Here is a 5,814-nt window from a genome sequence, read left to right on the forward strand (position 1 = left end):
TCCGGCCCAATCACCTTCTCAATCCGGCCCATGGACGGTCTGGGAATCAGCATGTTTTTACATGAGTAGAATGTGTCCTTTTCTTTAAAATTCATCTCTGGGTTATTTGTGGGACACAGGAATTCGTTCATATATTTTCTTCAAAATCTAGTCCGGCCCCTACAAGGTCTGAGGGACAGTGGACCGGCCCACGGCTGAAAAAGTTTGCTGACCCCTGGCAGAGACCTTCCCCACCCACAAAGGGGTAACAAAAATGGCCTGATCATAGAATCACAGAATTGGAGACAGGTTATATGGGGCGCGAGGGGATTCCGTCTCCTCAATATTTTGAGGCAGGGGGAAGAGTCCCCACCCAATATTGAGGGGGCTGCCATTCCCCGCCACCCCTGGGCGCGGGCCAGTAGGGCAGCTTGGAGATGGGTAGGGGGCATCAGGGATGTGACATCATGCAGGTGAGACAGCCCTCCCCCATTTGGGGCCCTGCTTGGCGTGCCTGATTGTAAGGGACCCCAGGGGTCATCCAGTCCAACCTGGGCAATGCAGGAATCTCAGCTCAAGCATCCATGACAGATGGCCACCCAAGCTCTGCTTAAAAACCTCCAAGGAGAGCCTACAACCTCCCGAGGGTTTTAAAGGTTATCCCTTTAAAATACCCAGATGTTATCACTGGGAAAACATGAAGACCCCTCCCCGCTTCCTAGATTTCGAGCATTTGCAGGGAACCCACTCCTGGGGAGGGGCCTGGCAAGGGCTTTGCGTGATGTGGAAGTGGGGGCGATGAGGTTTGCTTTCCTCTTTTTGCAAACCTATTCCCAGCCTGACCCTTGTTGCTGCCATGTGGCGTAACAGTTAAGAGTGCAGGACTACGACTTGGGAGAGACCTGGGTTTGAATCCCTACTCAGCAATGAAGTGGACCAGTCGCTGCCTCTCAGCCTGTTGTTGTTGTTTAGTCATTTAGTCATTTCCGCCTCTTTGTGACCCCCCCCCCCGGACCAGAGCACGCCAGGCCCTCCTGTCTTCCACTGCCTCCCGCAGTTTGGTCAAACTCATGCTGATAGCTTTGCAAACACTATCCAACCATCTCGTCCTCTGTCGTCCCATTCTGTCGTGCCCTCCATCTTTCCCAACATCAGGGTCTTTTCCAGGGAGTCTTCTCTTCTCATGAGGTGGCCAAAGTCTTGGAGCCTCAGCTTCAGGATCTGTCCTTCCAGTGAGCACTCAGGGCTGATTTCCTTCAGAATGGAGAGGTTTGATTTTCTTGCAGTCCATGGGACTCTCAGGAGTCTCCTCCAGCACCAGAATTCAAAAGCATCCATTATTCGGCAATCATCCTTCTTTATGGTCCAGCTCTCACTTCCACACATCCCTACTGGGAAAACCATGGCTTGAACTATACATGGACAAAAACAACAGGCCTCTCAGCCTAGTCTACCTCAAAGGGTTGTTGTGGGGACAGAATGGGGAGGAGGAGACCCATATGCCATATATGAACTCCTTGAAGAAAAGGCAGGATATAAAGGTGCAATAATTCATTACCATCATCAGCTTCTCATGAACCACATACTCCAGAACCTGCCTCCAGAAACCCCAGTTGCCTCCTACCTCACAAAGGGTCTGCCCAGTCAGCTTCCCACCTTAAGTAGGTGCCTGGGGAAAGGGAAGAGGGAGTGGGGGTCCCTGATCTCTTGCCCCTGTGGGTTACACCATGCCAGGGCTGTGAGCTGATCACAGCCTGGAAGCCCCCCTTTCTCGGAGAAGCCTCCCCAGGCAGCTTGCAGAGCCTGCCCAGTTCTCTTCTGGGGAGCCAGATGACCCTGCCAAGTCTCCAGGGCGGAGAGGCACAAATCTGTCACAAGGACCGTGATTGCTTTATTTGTTTATGGAGGGCGTAAGGTAACTGCTCCGAGATCGAGAAGCTGATAAAAGGCTGCCTGGGTGGTTGCAAGGGGTTTAAGGGTGGATGTGGTGCTGGAGAAGCCAAGCCCAGTGGGACATCCATCTGGGTTTCACAGGGAAGACCTCTGAGCCGGCAGGAATCACATGCCACCCGCCACTCGAAAACAACAGCAAGACTGACAGATTGGTCATGGCAACAGCGTTTGACTGCTGCAGCCTCCTACTCCATCAGAAGAACTACCCTGAGCTTCAGGTATTCTACTTGGGGTTGGGAGCGGGGCAAAAACGGTAAGTGGTGTGGAAGAAAATAAAATGCAGGAAAATACACACACCTGCAGGAAAATACCTGCATTTTTCGGAAACTACAGAAGACATTCGCTGGGTGAATAGGTCCCTATCAGGGGTGTCCATTCTGTATTATTATTATTATTATTATTATTATTATTATTATTATTATTATTATTATTATTATTATTAAAAATCCAGTTCTGATTTCATGTGGAGCATTGCAGAATGATCCATTTGATTCACTAAACGTCAGTTTTGGGCCACTGTGAGCAGGGGATTCTTGGCTGCTGCTTCAGGGCTTTTCCTTCTGTTCTTAAGGTCTTCTGTCTGGCCAGCCTTCTGAAAGAAACAGGGAGCTCCCCCCAGGAGCTGTTTTGGAGACTGTGCCTCAGCCCTGCAACACACAGAAAACAGCACCCTGAGTGTGTGCAGAGTGCTCTTTCACACGGCTGAGCAACCCCTGGCAGCTGCTGGTCCTCAGTGATCAGAGCGAAAAGTTTTCAGGGTAGAATAGGTGAAGAGATACCAAGCGAGGATAAAAGACTTTTGATGTCTGCTAGGATGGCAGTGAGATGGAAGGAAGGAGAAGTACCAACAAAAGAAGAATAGCAGACGAAACTGATGGACTATGCGGAGATGGCGAAATTGATGGGGAAGATCCGAAACCAGGAAGATCAAGAATTTTCTAAAGACTGGAGCAAATTTGTAATTTATTTAAAGGACCACTGTAAATAGTTAAAATCATTGGCAGGGATGTAATGACACTTGTAATGTGGAACTAATTATGGTAATTATGGATATACAACAGATGGACAAGGGTAAAAGATGCAGTAAATTTAATCTTAAATATGGAACCCATGGATGGAGGGAAGGGGGTCTGAAGGTTCAAAAGAACCTTGTATTTTAATGTTTGAAATGGTTAAGTTAAAATGTATAAAATTGTGAAAAAACCATTAAAATATTTTTATTAGAAAAAGTGTTCAGGGCAGAGACTGGCTGGCCAGTCACACCCCACACTTCTAAGAAGAGATCCAGTCCCAGGCTCAGTTCTTCCTGCTGCTTCATCCTCCTCCTCCTTCCTCCAGCTCAGCCCCCCCCACCTCCCACTTACTTAAAATCATTCTCCATTCAAGAGTGAACATGCTTTTGCACGGCTGCCTAGAGAGAGCCTCTCTGTTCTTCCTTTAAGCCCGAGGGAGTCAAGAGGCCAGGAGGGTTTTGTTTTTCTTCCCTTGTATCCTTGGGAAAGGGTTTCTTGGCTAAGTCCTTTTCATCATCAGGCAGGATCAGAGAACTGCATAAGCCTTGAGTTGGAAGGGACCCCAAGGGTCATCTAGTCCAACCCCCTGAAATGTAGGAATCACTGCTAAAGAAACCCAGACAATTGGTCAACCATCTCTTTTAGGGGGGGAAAACCCTTCAGTGAATCTTGTGGATCCTTATGTACCCACTTCCTCCTCCTTACCTTCTTTGGATTCACAGCAATCAGGTCTGTGATTGAACATGCCCCTGAACATGCGCAGAGAGAGTTTGTGTGCCAGAACCAGCCTCCAGAAAGGTCTAAGCATTGCTGAGCTGGGCAGACCCAAGTCTGCTTCCTGGAGTCAAGCCTTGGCATGATGGTGGGGTCCCAGCTGGGTGCCTGTCCCCTGCCCTGGCCAGTGAGATAAAAAGGATGAGAAACTCAATCAGGGCTTCCGCAAGTGGGCAGTAGGATTCCCTGGAGGCTGCTAAGGGGCGAGGGGGTGGCAGGGGGACGACAGAGGCATAAAGGACTCTCAGTGTTTGAAAAGCTGCTATCACCAGATCAAGCTCATCCGTGTTACTGATTTAAGTAAACTAAACAGTTTTGATTTCGTCCTGAATAAATGTGCAATTCATTGCTGCTGTTTGGAATCTTATTGTGCTATTTGGTTGGGTCATGTAAACCATTATTCTGAATAATGCTTTTTATACGGTAGGGGGTACTGGGAATGAGTTGAAGGAACCAAAAGGTAAAGGACCTCTGGACGGTTAAGTCCAGTCAAAGGCAACTATGGGGTTGCTATGCTCATCTCGCTTTCAGGCCGAGGGGGCTGGCGTTTGTCCGCAGATAGTTTCCCAGGTAATGTGGCCAGCAGGACTAAACCGATTCCGGCATGACGGGACACTGTGGTGGAAACCAGAGCAGCGCATGGAAACGCCGTTTACCTTCCCGCTGGAGCGGTACCTATTTATCTACTTGCACTGGTGTGCTTTTAAACTGCTAGGTTGGCAGGAGCAGGGACCGAGCAAGGGGAGCTCAAAGTGCTTGGGAGCCACTGCGCTAGACCAACAGCAAGCCCTGGGTGGGGGAGGAGAGGGCTGTCGGTGGTTCCTTGCAAGATGGCTCTGTTGTGCCCTCCATCATCAGAAGCAGCAATGCTGGGAACTGCAGGAGGGGAGAGACGCTCTTGTGCTTGGATCCTGCTGGTGGGTTTCCCACATGCAGCTGTCCAGCCACTGTGAGAACAGGATGGTGGACTAGATGGACCCCCCCCCTTTGGCCTAATCCAGTAGGCTCTTTTTATGGGTGCCAGCTGCCCAGCTCTCTAGAGCCAGCCCCCTCCTGAACGTTCTAAATAATAATAATAATAATAATAATAATAATAATAATAATAATAAACCTTTATTGTCACTACACCACCTGTGTGCAGTGAAATTAAATGAACTCCCCCCCCCCATACACTCAGTCTTGTTCACGCTCTGTGTGCTTGTCGGAAGTCAGTTCCACCGCTGTTTTTTCCCATCCAGCAGCCCAACAGCCCACGGATAAAAACTGTTCTTTAACCTGTTGGTGTGGCTGACTATACTTCTGTATCTCCTGTCCGAAGGTAGGAGATTAAAGAGGTGCTGGTGGACTTGTAAAAGGGTAAAAGAGTTTTGGGAAATGATCCATCATGAATTGAAAAAAGTGTTTAAAATGCTTCCCCCCCCAAACCCAGAGTCTTTTCTGTTGGGTATCATTCTACTGAAATTCCCAGCTGTCAAAAAAGGTTATTTATGTGTGTCACTACTGTGGCCATAGGCGCCGACTCCATGGGGCTTGAGGGGGCCCGAGCCCCCTCAAAAATTCGTTTGGGGGGGCTCCGCCCCCCCAATAATCTCCGGCGCCCCTCCAGCAGAGCGCCATTGCCGCCCCTCCCCCAGCCCAAAATGCACAGGGAGGGGCGGGCTGCATGCCTCCTGCCCTCCCTCCCGAGCAAAAGCTCCACCCAATTTCCTTTGGAGCTGATTAATAGGCGCAGCACGCTCTCCCCTATTCGCTCACGAGGAGGCGGCGCCACTTTATTTGCATATTCATGAGCTTATTTATTATTCATGAGCTTTCCCGGGCCCCCCCAATATTTTTTATAAGTCCGCGTCCCTGACTGTGGCCTGTGTTTTGTTAGCCCCAAAATGGAAAACAAGTGAGGCCCCAACTACAGAAGAATGGCAACTTAAGTTGATGGAATACGCGCAGCTTGCAGACTTAAAATATAGAATAAGAGAACAAGAAGAACATACGTTTAGAGACGTTTGGAAAACGCTTATTGAATATATGGGAAATAATTGTGCACAGCTGAAAATATTGGCAGCATTAAGATAAATTCAACAGTGTAAATACCTAA

The 5,814-nt window shown here is 49.0% G+C and overlaps 1 long non-coding RNA gene across 1 annotated transcript; it reads left to right on the forward strand.

Annotated features, from left to right (window-relative positions):
- Positions 1-1,983: 1,983 nt before the first annotated feature.
- Positions 1,984-3,161, forward strand: LOC309370621. Its single transcript, XR_014168627.1, has 2 exons — positions 1,984-2,150; positions 2,504-3,161. It is a non-coding gene; the product is annotated as an uncharacterized lncRNA (long non-coding RNA).
- The last annotated feature ends 2,653 nt before the right edge of the window (positions 3,162-5,814 follow it).

The sequence above is a fragment of the Podarcis melisellensis genome, assembly GCF_964234715.1.
Source record: "Podarcis melisellensis genome assembly, chromosome: 5".
Lineage (NCBI taxonomy): Eukaryota > Metazoa > Chordata > Lepidosauria > Squamata > Lacertidae > Podarcis > Podarcis melisellensis.